General features: G+C 42.8%; 1 long non-coding RNA gene across 1 annotated transcript; it reads left to right on the top strand.

The window, feature by feature from the left end:
* Positions 1-1,682: 1,682 nt before the first annotated feature.
* LOC117803727 lies at positions 1,683-9,207 on the top strand. The gene is made up of 3 exons (XR_004627707.1): positions 1,683-1,797; positions 8,371-8,539; positions 9,159-9,207. It is a non-coding gene; the product is annotated as an uncharacterized LOC117803727 (long non-coding RNA).
* Positions 9,208-16,643: the final 7,436 nt, after the last annotated feature.

Below are 16,643 nucleotides of genomic sequence, written 5' to 3'. Positions count from 1 at the left end.
AGAGAGGAAGAAAAACCATGAGAAACTCTTAACTCTAGGAAACAAACTGAAGGTTGCTGGAGGGGAGATGGGTGGGGGGATGGGGTAATTGGTGACGGGCATTAAGGAGGGCATGTGATGTGATGAACACTGGGTGTTATATACAACTGATGAATTACTGAACTCTACATCTGAAACTAAAGATGTACTACATGTTGGCTAATTGAATTTAAATAAAAAAATAAAGCAGCATGTCCCTCTCCCATCTCAGGACACTTTCCAACATACACCTGAATTTGATTTCCTTTTCACCAGTTACTGCTAGCAATAATTATCTTGTCTCTGTTTGATAATGTGGGCTTTGTCTATCTACCCTGGGTACAATCCTGGAGGGCAGGGACAGGGGCTTCCTCACTGCTCTGGCACAGTGGATCACATTTCATGAAGGTGATCAAGAGATTTATAACTGTGATAATCTAATAGTGCTTGAAATTCTGTTTCCCACCATAAACTTCTTTCATCTGGGCAATACAGAATGGAGAGTGCCATGGAGACGAGCAGCAAGCTGAGAGCTCGTGAGTTTTTACTCGAGAGGCAGGACTCAGATCCATCATTTTTAAGTCTCAAAATAACATTCGTCAGCCTATTTTTACATGAGTTCCCCAAATTATTCATTTAGGGAAAAGTTACCTTCATGAGACATATTCTTTCCCCAAATTCCTGGATCACTGGAAATGCCTACAAGGTGGAAAAAAGGTGAACTCAACAGGTCAATACTTATTGAGTAGTGAATCTGCAGATTTACATAGCGATGTGAAAAGTTCCACTGTCTGTATTCCCAGAGGGTGTGTACTAACACTATAAAACTCACATGCAGCAGAGAGAAATTCACAGAGGTGTGAGCGGGGAGAGAGATTTACAGTCTGGGTAGAGTGGAGATTCAGGATACATGGGGACAGGTTCTAAATTCAGTGGATGAGGCAAACAGGGTATATAATCAAAATTACCCTCGAGATTTCTAAAAGGGACTGTAAGTCATAGAATGCATATTTTTGCTTATATAATCCTGTTACAGTAATATTTATGATGAAATGTACATATATGTGTGTGCATGCGTGTAATAAATGGGAGCTGAGGGATTGGAAAACGTGTGTCCTTAAGTGCTAGAATCACAGAATCACATGCAATGAGGTGCTTATATTATGGGCAAGTACTCATTGAGATAAACTGAGGCAGCGGCAGCTCGAATTTCCCATCTCACATTCTTTCCAGAGCAGATACACCATTGGCAGGATCACGGGCTGACCCTACCACGTTACTCAAATTGTTCTTGCTCTCTCTCTTTTGCCCACTGAACTCACATAGTTGAATCTTGTTATTTGATGCACACATTAAATACACGGTATAGACCATGAACTAGAGGTCTTGGGCAGTGAATGGGACAGCTCTTAATTTGAGCCTGTGCTTTCATATCCACCCCTTGAGGTAGCCACTGACCAGTTCTGCCCTCAACACTTTCCTTTATCCTTCTAAACACATCCTCTCTGGACCTCTCACAATTGGACACCCATGCACTGAGCTTTGGCCAATGGAAAATGAGTGGTAGAGATCCTTGGCACTTTCAGGCCTGACACACAACCTTCTGTGTTCGAACCCCCGTACTCTTTCCTTCTTCCAGTTTGATGCCGATGATCACGAGGGACCTTGGAAATCACTTCTTGAATATAGTGGAGCCAGGGGGGTTGAAGGAGCCAGGTTCCTGAATCACCATTTGGAGGAGAGCCACCTTCCACTCAGGAACTCCTATGCTGGACTTAGGTGAGTGAGAAATTTATGTATCTTGATTGAAGTCACTGAGATTTAGGAGTTTATATCTTATAGCAACTAGCATTGCTCTAACACCCCATTTGGGTGACTTTGTGCCAGCCACTTAACCCTTCTGTGTTGGATTCCATATCAGTCAGGGTCCTCCCAAAGTAATCAGCCTGTACACTTAAAAGCCACCATTGAGGAAGTTCAAAGACAAGACTGTTTACAAAGATGCAGACAGAGCTAAGAGACACTTACAAGGGATGGTGAAGCATCTCAGAGCTGGTGACAGCAGAGAGCCATTTACACTCTGTGCCTGGGATTAAGGGCAAGGAGAGGAAGCATTTACCAGAGTCTGGCAAGTAGCTACAGCTGTAGGAAAGAGCTGCCTGGAGAGAGCTATAACTTCCAATGGAAGATTGCTGCCAATCCAAGTTCCAGCAGGAAAGAGTTGGAGCAATGAAGAGCCAGATGTCATTCTCCTACCTTCCAATTTCTGCTGATGGCTCCCATTGACTAAACCCAACTGGAAGCCGGAAGGCAAGGAGCTCATTGATATAGTCAATAAATGTCAGTCTCCTAGAGTGTGGGCCAGGTGTAGAAGGGTGGAGAAAAGATCTGGAGGTGCAAATGAAGAATTTCCAGCATAGTTCCCCTATCCACAAGTTGGGAATCCTCACCACCTACCTTATAGAGTCTGCCCTGGAGTTAAAGGGTAAGATATAATAAGCTCTGAATGAAATATGGCTCTTATTTCTCTGTGCCACCTGCTGCTGAACCGTTGTCCACTGATCTTTCTTTTCTTAAAATTTTTTTATTGATTTTTTTTGTCATCATTATTGTTTGTTTTGGCTTTTTTGTTGTTGTTTTTTTAAGTTTATTTTAATTCCAGTGTAGTTAACATACAGTGTTATATTATTTTCACGTGCACAATATAGTGATTCAAGAATTCCATTCATGACCCAATGCTCATCACAAGTGTATTCCTTAATCCCTATCACTTATTTCCCCCAACCTCCCACTCATCTGCCCTCTGATAACCAACAGTTTGTTGTCTGTAGTAAAGAGTCTCTTTCTTGGCTTGTTTCTCTCTTTTTTTCCCTTGCTCATTTGTTTTGTTTCTTAAATTCTACATATGAGTGAAATGACATGGTGTTTGTCTTTGACTGATTTATTTCACTTAGAACTACACTTTCTAGCTCCATCCATGTGATTGCAAATGGCAAGATTTCATTCTTTTTTATGGCTGAATAATATTCCATTGTGTATACATATCACAACTTCTTTATCCATTCATCTATCGATGGACACGTGGGCTGCTTCCGTAATTTGGCTATTATAAATAATCTGCTATAAATATCGGGGTTCACATTTCCCTTTGAATTGTTTGGTTTGTTTTAATGTCCCAGAAATGTTGATATTCTCCCTAATGCCAGAAGATTTTTCAGCATGAATTTAACTCTGGTATTTCCTGGAGGTTGCTGTCTTCACTTCTTTGTGATTTATTTTTGGTCATAGGTGGGACTTGAGAAAATACCCAGTTTCAGAGAAGATTCTTCCTTTTCAGTTTCAGCTGCTCCTTGTTATTTTTGGGCTCACATTGTCAGGAACTTTCCTGCTCCCCACTCCAGACAACAGCCATGTCAAAGTACTCTGCTTATTTCCTGCTTGGGTTTCATCACTTCCTGTTTCGTGTCTGTTTCTGGGTTTGTTGGCTAGAGCTGCCTGTTCATGAATGAGACAGGAGTAGGCCTTTCCAAATAAACTATGGGAGATTAGCATGCTCCTGAGGTAGGCTTGGTGTGATGAGGAAATCTAGGACTCTCAAGTCCATTCTTTCATGGCCTCTTACTTGCAGTATGACCTTGAGAAATCTCTTTCCTTTTTCTAAGACTTATTTTCCACATCAGCAAAATGGGGTTCGTTGTACCTGACTCACTGGTTAGATGTGGGGAGATAATAAAATATGCAAGCATGGAAGCACAGATACTACTTGGCACATAGCAGGCATTCAGCAATTTCTGTAGAAAAAATTTTATTCTCTAAGGTTCAATGGGGATCCTCACCTTCTGGTTATACTGGAGCTAAGCATGGAGCTGACAAGGTGCTCTGGACCCCAGAATATACACAGTCTTTTAAGGATAAATGTGTCCTGTTTATTCTAATTGGCACACATTTAATTTTAAGGATTACTAGAATTTTCCAATTAAGTCCACAGATACCAAGTCTCTTTCCTGGGATTCCTCAATGATAAATGAGAGGTGAAAAAAAATCATAATAAAATATACCTTTGACTGAATATTGTTTACCTTTTCTGTTTCTCCATGTGTGATATATGACACCAGGCTTTTCTTTGAGTATTTTTGGAATAACTTGTCATTTCATCAGCCTGCGATCTAGAATCACTTAGGTTAGAGCAGAACAGAGCTGAGTCCAAACTCCAGACATGACTTTTACTTTAGGGAGGTTACTCCACAAGCCTTTTGCACCTATAAAGTGAGCATCATAAAGCCACTTATCTCGGGTTTGTTTAAAGATTAGAAAAACAATGTAAAAAAAGTCCAAAGCAGGGCATAAGGAAGAATGCTCAAAGTGCTAGCAATCATCGTTGAAAAGGGGCAATTATCATATTAGTTTAGATTAAGGAAAAAGGCTTGTGGAATCCATTGCCTTTACTTAATGTCTGAGAAAACTGAAACTCCACAAGGGGAGACATGACTCACCAAAGACCACCCCATTAGTTCGTAGATTGCAGGTTTCCTGACATCCACTGTGATCTCCTGGCCATGGCACCAGCATTTCCTATGAAAGTGTCACTAATGGACAAACAGCAGAAAGCTAAGCCATCAGGTGATGTATGATGGTCTTCTGACTTACAGACCATCTGCAGAGTCCTGCAGTTTTGAGCATGTCCCCTGATGGCCACCAGTACACCTATTCACTAATCCCCACTGGGCTTTAGAATAGCCTGAGGATTTTATTGCCATTGGAGTCATCAGTTGGAAAATGAGTGTCAGTTTTGGTGATGTGGTTTCAGAGCAAATTTGGAAAGAAGTGTTTTTCAGGCTCCCTTCCATGTCCTTCTGGGAAGGTCCACAGTGGCTATGGATACCTCCTTGGATCAAGGACTGTGGGTAGGCTCATTATTATGGGGACGACCTAAGTTCCTAATATTTTTTATGAATAATGACTCTAATGTCAAATCTCATTAATGAATTGGGAGATAAATATTATGTTCTTTTAAGAACAAAGTGTATGGATCACGGAGAATAGTTAATTCTCCAATTTTTGTGAAATCTGCCAGGAAATGGAGGGAGACTGTGGCCATGCTTTTAGTGTTCAAAGAGGTATGTTCTCATGATAAACAAGATGTCTTGAAGAAAACCTACCACCACCACCACCACTAAGAGGGACTCTAGTAGATCAAAGGGAGGAAAAAACAAATATTTATTGAGTACCAAGCATGTGCTGTACAACTTGCCATACTTTAAAAACATAACTACTTGATTATGCTTATTTTCCTCTGAAAGCTCTGTGTCTTATCCCCATCAGTAATGAACACAGTGCCTAAAGCATCTTTTGGTGCTTGTTGAAGAATAAAGCTCTTTATAAATGATCTTTTAAAATCATTATGATCACCTGGTGAATTGGGAGTTATCATCCCCACTTTGTAGATGAGAATCCCAAGATTTAGAGGAGCTAAATAAGGTGTCCATTGTGCCAGTGGTAGATCCAGAAGTCCGTGATTTCTGAATCCATTCTGTTCCCGCTGTGACATGCTGCCAGATTCTTCGTGGAAGACAGCTGTACTTGTGTTTTTATGCTATAGAATGGTGGGTGCTTCTCTCCAACTACGATTTGCTGTAGATTGAGGGGGAAAGGTTCTACCATGGACAATCACAGGCAGAGTAGTGTAAGACAAAAGGAACTCCCTGGCTTGATTCTTAATAGCTCACTCACAGGGCAGTTGGGAAAGGCCACACAGTTCCTTGGAGCTGTTGGTAGAAAGTCTCAATTTCTCACCACGTGGACATTTCCAGAGGCTGCTGAAGTGTCATCACACTATGTCAGCTGCCTTCCCCCAGTGTGACGCGAGTCCCTGATACAGCCCATACTCAAGGGGCGGGGAATTAGGCTTCACCATTTGAAGGGAGGAGTATCATAGAATTGGAGGATATATTTTAAAACCACCATAATGGGTTAGGTAGGCCATATTTTGTAATCTGCCACTCAGATATTCTATTTCAATTCCTCATAGATATTGTCAAAAAAGGAGGGGGGGGCTTTGGTATTAACAAAGCAGCCTTTGAACCCTAGATATATATTCAATGTCTCTAAGCCTTGTTTCTCAACCATAAAATGAAGATAGTATAAAACCAACTTCACAGGTTTGCTGGCAGGTTTGCAGGTTATAGAGAGAAAGCTATTAGTACAATGTCTGGCACAAAGGAAGTGTTCAAAAATGGACTCACTTCTGTTCCATTACAAGACAACGCTCCCTCTCCCCACTTCTCAAATATAAGTCTGAGTCAGGATACGAAAATCACACACAGACACACACACAGACACACACACACACACAGACACACACACACACAGTGGTTCCATTCTGTTTCTACCATGCCATACTGCCAGGGTCTGCATGGGAGCCACCTTAACCTCTGCACCATGGAATATAGTTTCTTGTGGCAAAAATTAGACTCCAGAATTGAGAAACAAGTTGGAAAGGGAACTTAAATGTTCTCCAATCTTACCCAAATTCTCATGCTTGTTGGCCACTCTTGAATGTTTCAAATAAGATAAACACAGGATTAGTTCTAGACTCTAGCACTTGTGACCTCGACAACCCTGAGCTCCCTTTTCTCAGAGTGATATGCTCTCTTTCAACTTTGTTGTGAAGTTTCAGTCAGATACTGTGTGTAACTTAACTCAATAAACAGTAGTTATGACTCATTATTTATAGTTAGCTTCATATAAGGTCTAAAATATTTTAAATACTATCTGGAAAAAGCGTGTGTATTTTGGGGGGCAAGGGTAGGTGATCTACCTTTTCCTAAGAATCGTAAAATGTACTTGATAGATTTGCATAGATTATTTCAATTTATTCCTCAAAAAAATAGAGTGAGACCCATATTATTATTCCCACTTAGCAGATAAGGAAATAGGAGGTGAGTTGGTTGGCCTAAGCCACACGGTACCTAGACTTGATCCTGGGAAGTGGAGACAATGCTCTGCTTTACTGACTATATTAGGACAAGGGCAGTGTGGACTCACAGAGTGATGGGTTGAATTCTCTGACCTGCTGACTGCTCATTTGACTCCGTAATACAAGTAAGAATTAATAATCCATGGAATCAAGTGTTGTGTTTAGTTTAGTGCAGTAATAATTTTGGGGGATACTACAGGCCAGGGACAGGCAAGGCTAGATAGAGGGGTAAAGAGAGTTAAAGGGGGTTCTGTGGGAATGTAGATTCATCATGACGTTTCATTTTTGTCTCCAGATAATGACAGACAGCTCTTGTGAACTAGGTGATGGATAGAAACCCAGCTCATGTTACTAAGACACACACTGGTAGTAAACACTGAGGACTGGCATCCTAGGGGCGACAGACAACATTGATGAAATTCCTGATGAAACTGTGTTGGATGATTATCGAGTCAATCTGCTTGAAATCAAGATATCACAGCTGAACAAATTCCTTGGTTCTCTCCATGTCATTTATCACCATTGTTTGTCTTGGTTGTTGGTATTAACATCAATTATTTATCATAATGCACATTTTCCTTCCTAGCCCTCTTTCCTGTCTGCCATGTGGAATCTCTTGCTATTAAACTGAGGGGCAGGTAGAAACATTCGTCTTTCTTACATCATTGTTCCCTCTGAACTAACCTTTTTTTGGGGGGGAGGTGGGGGAGCAGGTAAATTGGAAAAAGCCAGTTTAAGTTGGATAAAGATTGTTTTTCTTGCTCTGTGCAAATTTTTCTGGTTGTCTTTTAAGTTGCTATTCCTCGGGGGTCGGGCCTCAACTAGAACAATGGTGGTGTGATGGAGAGAAGCAGGCAGGTATGTTAAATCTAAAATGAGTAGAAGCCGCGACACTCAGGATGGCAGAAGCAGCTATTTGGGTCTCCAGATCTGTTCCCCCTCTCTGCCTTGATAGCATAACCTCATTGTTATGGGAGAGCAGGCATCCAGCTAAAAGACTATATTGACTAGTCTCTCAGAGCTCTAAGATATGGGCGAGGAACCTCAGCAGGAGTGTAATGTGAAATTTGGAGGAAGACTGATTAAAGGCCGTTAAGTTTGCCAGAAATTCCCCCCTCCCTCTACCCTGTGGTCCCTTTTCTCCTGCTACCCTACACCATGGACATGATGGTGGTGCTCTAGGAGCTCTCCTGAGCTGTGAGGTGACATTAGGATGGATGTTGCAACTATATGGTGAACAGAATGAGGGCTCTTGGATCCCTGGTAGCCATTATGCCAGCATATGGAGCTCAGACTTCCTACCTCTGGACTTCTTTAATGGGAGAGATAAGCAGCTGAGTTATTTAAATAATTATTCTCATTTGTTTGTTGTTCAGGTTTTCTGTTACAGGCAGCTGATCGTCACCCTAACAGACATATTTAGGGGTGTCTAGATGGACAAGAGGGAGGATTGGAGCTGGCTACTCCCTGCTTCTTGGCTTGGGTGACCCTGTGCATGGTGGTCCTATTCAGTGAGAAAGTACACACAAGAGGAAAAACAAGAAGGTGAGAAGAGGGAATATGTGTGGTCTTGGGTGTAGGAAGTCCAAAGGGGCCATGGGACAGTGAGGCATAGGAATCCCACAGGTGGCTGGATGTAGGTGTTAGGTGCGACGAAGTGATGGAAAGAAAAAGAGACTTGGCCGTAACTAGCATGTGTGTGGTAGGTAAAGCCACTGAGTGGGTTAGATTGGTCAGGGAGTCCTAGATGTGTTGAGAACTACCATAGAGAATATGCATGAGCTTCCTGTGGGTCAACTGAGGGGGGGATACCAACATACAGGCATAATTATGCTTCCAGGCAGGATGTGGTACATGTACCACCAAGGACCCATTTTTAGTACTCTTCCCCTGGGTCATTGTATTTTGATAAGATGCCAAATAAATGAAAAATTTAAAGCAGGTAGTTTCAGTTTCTAATGAATCTAAGGCAGATACTGCTGCCTAGGAGAGGTTCTAATCAGTGTGAGATACTCGTGTTGCCACAGTAAGCTGATATAATTTAAGCCACATCACAGCCCTGTGATGTCTGAATGTATGTGTCCTAATCACAAGCAAGTAAGTGATTTCCAGTAGGGTGGTAAAATATTGAAACTGACTAATGGATTCGCCTTAACACTGTCAGGGAATCATCAAGTAGTGGACAGAGCATGGATCTAAGACTTAGACCAAACTGGGTGAGTATATTGGCTCTAACTGTTTCTACCTACACTATCTTGATGGCTCAGCTTCATTTCCTAAGGGGAAAAAGGCAGGGATGCTTGCTTTCTCATGGCACTGCTGTCAGAAGTACAAGATGTCACATTTAAAGCATCCGAACAGTACCTGGCGTAGGGGAGACCTGTAATTCTTCATCCCCACGTGGTGATCAGGAAGCGGAAGCTGCAGGGATTGGGGCTCGTTGTCTAGATGTCTCCTGTCTGAAGTTCCCATTCTTAGGGGATTTTCTTGACCAGGAGCCAAAGCACTTTAATAGAAAAAAAGTGAAATGGAGCAGAGTAGGTACATCATACAACTCCATGGGATGCCACTTACATTATATTTATGCAAACAGCTGCTCCTGGAGTTGAGCAGTGTGCAACCTCCAGAACTGTATGCAGTGGTCCTGTTTGGTGCCACTTCTCAAACAAAACAAAACAAAACAAAACCCCAAAAAACAAACAAAAAAACCGATCTTCTCAATAATAATGTCTGTTTTCCTTTGAAATAAGAGGATGCATAGTCACCATTGTGTTTTGTCTTTATTGTCCTTTGTTGAGGTTATGCATCCCTAGGCTTCTTAGAGTCTCACTTTCCTTGCTCTCTGCCACACACTTAGCCCTCTTCACCTTCTCGTTTTTGTCTTCTTTCTTTGGCACATGCTCTTCCCTTTTCCTGGAATTTTTCCCTGATTTGGTTTCCTGGTGAAGCTCTATTCATCCCTATAGACACAGCTCAAATGTTACCTCCTCTGGTTGCCTTCCCTTTTAGCTCTGGGTGACATCAAGGATTCCCTCTTCTGGGCTGCCACGAAAGCCTGGCCATACCTTTGTCTTTGCCCTTCCGCTAAGGCCCAAACTCCTTAGTCTGTTTTAGGAGACCCAGTACCATGATCACCTCTTCAGCTGTATCTCTTGACACTTCCATTCCACGATATACCCAGAATCAACACATTCTATTCATACAGATTTAGACTTTGGGTTTAATTTGAGCCAGGAGAAGAACATCTTGCCACAAATTGGGATCTATTCCTGGATGGGAGTACATGTGATCCTACCCATGGTTATATGGTACAAACATCCTTTCTTTCTTAGCCCTGTCATACATTTCATGACCTCTAGTCTCATGGCACCAGCTAGATACACGTGGCTATTTAAATTTAATTAAAATTAAATAAAACTAAAAATGGAGTTCCTCAGTTGCACTAGCCACATTTCAAGTGCTCAATAGTTACATGTGGCTATTATGCCACTGGATATCACGGAAAGAGGCATTTCCTTTATTGCGGAACGTTCTACTGGACAATGCTGCTATCGACTTTTCAAATGTTTGGGAGAAAAAGTACCTTGGGGTCTTATTTCACAAAATATTGTCCCAAGACTAGTTACAACTGTGTCATCCGGTTGCTCATTAAAAATGCAGAGTCTCAGATGTGCTCAGTCACAGCAACTGAGTCAGGATCTGTGTTGGAACAAGATTCCAGGTGACCTGCATGGACATGCAAGGTTGGGAATCACTGCCTTAAAGATCACTGATGTCAGCCACCTCACTTTGAATGTCCTCAAGGTTTTCACCTGCACGTTAGAAGCCCAGAGAACCTGAAAGATTGGGGATCTCTGGGTCTCCTCCCTGGAGTTTATGATATACTTGTTCTGGAGTGGTGTTGATACTAGGAGTTTTAAAACTCACCAGTTGACTCCAATGTGTGGCCACGATTGAGAAGCAAGGCCAGAAGGCTCAGAGAAGGACAGGGATGGACATTGCTTTCTAGTTACAGGCTCACTTATTATTTTTCCTGACTCCAAGTCCAGTGCTCATTCTGCTACACCATGTAGTCTCACCCTCATCAGACAGATTTCTGGAGGAGCAATGTGTACTGATCAAGTTTTTTTTTTTTTTCCTTGTTTTTTTCCTTTCTTTCTCCTCTTGAAACAATCACCCTGATATCCCCAAGTGGAAGTAACACAGGGACAGCATTATAATTGCTTGTTAATGTCTAACTGAAGGCTGATGGATTTGCCATCTGCAGAGGCCTTGCCTTTAACAGCCAATGCCTGGTGTGGGGCAGCCACCCTCCTGGTGGAGATCAATATTCTATTATGGAAGCAGCTGGCAGGCAGACACATGGGAGCCTCACCTCTTGCCTTGAAGCACACTGGCTTTGTGAAGAACTCAGGTCAGAGTTGTGAGGGCTGTGGGCGAGGGAGCCACTGATCAGGCCACTAGAGCCCTATACTTCCACTGGGGCAGGTGCATGCAGGGGCACAGTGGTGCAGCCCCTGCCCTGCATATTATGAGGGCCTGCGGGCCAGGCAGGCAGGCTGCCCATCATCCCATCACGTCCAGTCTGCTAAGTCTTCCGCAGCAGTCAGCCTCAAACTTGCCTACAAGAGACTGCTGCGAGGAAAAAAAAGAAAGAGAAAGAGACTTTATAGACATTACACATTCCCTCTGCCCACCCTCCTCTCTCTCTTCTAGTCTCTCTCTTTCTCCAGGTGAAGCAGAGTGGAGGACAGACGAGCAACAACAGTGACAGTGACAATGACCTGTATTATTGAGCATTGACAATGTGCTAGGAAATCTAAGTTCTTTGATTAATTTTCTCATTGACATCTCACAATAACTACAATGGGGCTTGATTTTACAGACGAGAAAGTTCAGGACCAGGAACGTGATGTGACTTGGTCAAAGTCACACATCAGGAAGTGGTAGAGCTGGCAGGTGAACCTAGTTCTGCCATTCAGCACAGCTCACGTTCTTTGCAACCATGTAGTTCGGTTTCCCAAAACAGTGAGTGAAGGTCCTCAGGGACGCACGTGGAGGGGAAATTGCTGGGTGGGCAGCATCGTAATAACTATGCACATTGCATTGTAACAGTTCCTATTTGATTTTCAAAATGGGGGGTATCATTTATAAACATACGTTGCACCAATCTTAATGGTACCATCTGATGATTTTTTTTTTTTTTGCAACCACAACTTGGGTCAAGAAATGGAGCTTGTCCATCTCCCCAGATGTTTCTTCAATACTCCTCCCTAGTCTCCACACCAAGAGAGAACTGATACTCTGATTTCCATCAGTGCAGATCAGTTTGCCTCATCTTGAACTTCATGTAAATTGAATCACACAGTATGTGCTCTCAGTGTCTGGTTTCTTTCACTTGATTTATTTTCGAGGCTCACCCACGCTGTAGCCTGCATCAGCAATTTCTCCCCTTCTGTTGCTGCAGAGTATCCCATTGTACGGATACATCACACTCTGTTTTCCATTATCCTGTTGATGAGCATGGGGTGGGTCCCCACTTGACCGTAAATGCCCACGGGGCAAGATAAGATTTTCCCTGACACTGTGTTCACTTCAACCCAAACTCTGCCACTCTTACCACCATCTTACTTCATGGGGTGGCTGGCACAGTAGCTCACACAAGGCAGGATTTTGAAAGTGTTTGTTTATGGAAGGGCTTGTTGAGTGAGAGTCTAGGGTCTCACTGAAGCATCTGAGACTAAAGCCGATGAGCTTTCTATAAGCAGTTCTTCCGAGAGATTAGCTTAGCCTTTGGGGCTGCTACAACAGAATATCACGGACAGGGTGATATTTATTTCTCACAGTCCTGAGGCTGGGAAGTCCAAGATCAAGGTGGGGACAGATGTAGTTTCTGGTGAGGACCAGTTGCTGGTTCATAGATGGTTGTCTTCTCACTGTGTCCTCACGAGTCAGAAAGGGCAAAGGACTTCCATGGGGTCTCCTTCATAAAGGCACTAATCCCATTGATGAGGACTCTGCTTTCATGACCTCATCACCTTCCAAAGGCCCCACCTCCTAATACCATCACACTGGGGGTTAGGCTTCAACATATGAATTTTGTGTGTGGGGGGGACATAGGCATTCACTCTATAGCAGAGATCATCCCATTTTCAAATCAATTCTTCCCAAGGAAAATTAAGAGGTGGACTTAGACCACTGGCATTCATGGCATGGCCGTCCGGGGATCTTAATGGAGTCCAGGGACAAGTTTTTCATGGAGCTATGTGATCTAGAATGAGCAGAGTGATTTCTCTGTTTCCTCAACTGGAAAATGAGGATAATATAACCAGCTCTGCCTCAAACCACATATATTTATATGATAGAAGAATTACAGCAAAATTCTTCCTAAGTCACAGTGGACCTTTACCAGTCATTAGTATAATAAACCAAATCCCCAAATCCGCTGTCCCTCTAGCATTTCTTCAAAGCAATTTTGACATGCTTAGTAAATGCACCTGCCGTCAGATCCGTTTGGGAACTGCTACAGCAGAGGTAGCTCTGGGAGCAACCCAGTGCCCTAACTAGCATGTTAAAGAACATGAAGCCCCCCAGAAAGCAGGTAAGCTGCGCATCTTCCGTTCACCTTTGCAGATGCTATCTACACCCCCCCTTCCACCCTGAGTTACTTCCCATGAGATTGACTTAAGTAGACTAAACTAATAGGTTCCCATGTTTCTGGTGTCTGGAGGGAGGTAGGAGAGTGGAATGGGCATGGTTATTACTCTGGTTCCCTCCCTGCAGGCTCATCTTCACCAAAGCCCTCAGCTCCCAGTTCCACCCAGCCCTCTCTGGCTCCAGGTTCCAGTGAATATTCTACGCCCTTGCCCCTTCTGACCTCAGGGTATTAAGTCTATAACTAACCCTGGGGTACTATGATATTCCTTAGGGTTTCTTGGTACCCTGTTCACATCTGTGCAAATAGTGTCTTTAAAAATTCTCTTCAAATTATCCTAATTTGAGTGTGTCCTCTGTTTCCTGCTGGGACTCTGACTGTTACATTAACTGGCACAACTTTACAAAGACTTGTTTCCCAAAAACACCTGATGATGACATCGTCCCTTTATTTTTCTTTATTACCTAAGAGAATCCTGTTGAATTCATGGAGAATTCTGGGAATACATTCTCTCTCTCTCTCTCTTTTTTTTCTATCCACTAACTCTAAGGCTTCCAAACCCAGTTTTCATAGAATTCTTGAACTTTTCAAACATAGGACAACCCTTTCCATTATACTAAAAGTTAGCATAGAAGCTCATCAAGGACCTGCCATAAGCCTGCCTTTGGAGATGGCCCACTTGGATCAGGGATGGAGTCTCCATAAAGTATCTGTCCTGGATGGGTCAGAATTTCGAAACTTGGCCTCGGGATACAATCTTAGTGAGCCAGGATAGACTAGATCTTTCTGCAGTGGAGTGTTACCATTTCAACCGTGTAACTGGTCAAAGTGCTTCGGTCATGAATCATAGAAATGAGTCTGAAGGCCTGGTGTGGTCAATCCAATCCTTTTATTTAGGGACCAAATCACCTTCACTACTTAATTCAGTTTTGGGGAGGTGATTTAAGTGATGAAACCAAGTATCTTAAGAGGGAAATCTTACCAATAAAATATTATTTTGACAAAGCTCTTGTCACAGATAGTTAAGTTCATCCTGGGTTTTTAGGGAATGAGGGCTTTTAAAATATTTAATCGTGTTAATATAAGTTGTCTTTTTTTTTTTTTTTTTTTTTTTTTTTTTTGTGCTTTCTCCTCTATCTTCATTTGTAGAATTGGGTTCCCCCCACGTGGCTTTTACCTTCGAAGTGCACTCTATTCAGCGTCCTTTGTCTTCCTATTGTCAGTGGCCTAAACTGGAACTCTACCATCTCTCAACCATTTTGGTACAAAAGCCTTTTAATGACTCTCTCTGCCACCGGTGTCCTCTTCTCTAATATATCCTCTGTAATGTCACCAAGTATCCTTCTAATCAGAACCAATCATCCCACACATCCCTTGAATCACTGGTGTCCTAGAGCTTATAACAATTTCCTGTATTTCATGCCATGACTTTTGAAGTTCCTTTCCCTGGAATGTGCTGCCCTAGAAACAGTTCTAGCACTAGTCAGTCACCAGAAAAGTGGGTGCATCTTTATTCTGTGACATCCTTAACTCAGGATAGTAAACAGAACATAAGCGGCATCATCGTGGGTTAAGAAACATTAACACAGATACACCCACTAGCCACCATCTTGTTCATGGGGCTATCCAGGGGACAATGCTGACCTGTGTGCCTAAGGTTACTCATGAAATGTTCTCAGAGTTTTTCGGCAAGTAAAGCAGATGTAACTTAAGGCGGGGTCTGCACAGATCCAAGTAGGTTATTTCCTAGTGTGAGGATGTTTCCAAACAGTGTCCTTATTCTGTGGAAACATTATTCTCCCATTTAATTGATGAGAAAACTGATGTGAAGAGAGGTTAAATAGTCTGTGACTTTGCAATCAATCAACTTTGAAGTACCTCAAATAAATGTAGATTTTCACAAAATGAAGACAAAGGGAAGAGGGAGGCCAAGAATAAGATCTTTGTTTCTTGCTTCCCTTAGACCTATGGCTTGAGTTCCGCCCCATCTGACTAGCCCCTCTTTTCAGGTCAGTTTTATAATGTGTGGATTTCCAGCCAAGCCGAAGAACTGTTTAGCCATACGTGTGCTGGGTTGCCAGGTGCAGGAGGGATGGAGTCTGTCAGATGTTTACCTTTCAACTTTGTGCACAGGGCAGGTGTGTGTGGAATGCAGAAGGGGAATTCTTGGTGGAGATGCCCATGCTAGCTTGAACCATCCAGTTCAGGACTAACATTTTAAGTCATCTGAAGTTCAGAAAATTCAGATAAGGCTGTTTTAAAGAGGTGGGGACATCAAAGATAATGTACTTTTCTCCTAGGCAAAGAAAGGAAAACATTTTCTTTACAACTTCTTGCTCTTACAGGGCTCCTTCCTTCACTGAATATTGAATGCCTGCTGTATACCAGTCTGAGTGCTAGGGCACAGAGATCACAATGACCATTCATGTCACTGAGGCACTTACCAGTTGTCTAGTGAGAAAGACACAGATTATTGCAATATACAGTGCACTACAATTGATGGGCATGTATGATTCCCTGGAATACAGGGGAAGCAGGAAGGAGGGGAAAGGAGTAGAATTTCTGGAATGTCTACTGGGTAGCAAATACTGCGCTCTTTGTGTTATATTTGTCTTGTTTAATCTTCACAGCATCACTGGAGGAACAATATAATATTCTCCTGATTCTCAGAGAAGTACAGCTAGGATTAAGGGTTCTTATTAAAGTTGCATCTGTCTGGTTCAAAAGCTTTGGCTTCTCCCCTCCCCCAGCTTTGCAAAGGGTCTGGGACTGCACCCATTCCCTTGGACACTGTATGCTGACGGCTGAGTTGGGAGGGGTGACAGGCATTACAGGCCGAGCGGGTCCAGGCTGTGAGAAGTCAAAGGGGCCAAGAAGCATGGAATCTTTGGAAAATGACCAGTCCTTTCTGTGGTCAGAGAGCGAAGTCCAGTGGAGGAGGACAGAGGGTAGGGGAGAGTGGGAAAGAAGAGGTGAGAGAAAGAACTAACAATG

Source organism: Ailuropoda melanoleuca, chromosome 9 (assembly GCF_002007445.2).
Source record: "Ailuropoda melanoleuca isolate Jingjing chromosome 9, ASM200744v2, whole genome shotgun sequence".
NCBI classification, from domain to species: Eukaryota; Metazoa; Chordata; class Mammalia; order Carnivora; family Ursidae; genus Ailuropoda; species Ailuropoda melanoleuca.
The sequence above is the reverse complement of the archived record's forward strand: the minus strand, read 5'-3'. Positions and strand labels throughout refer to the sequence as shown.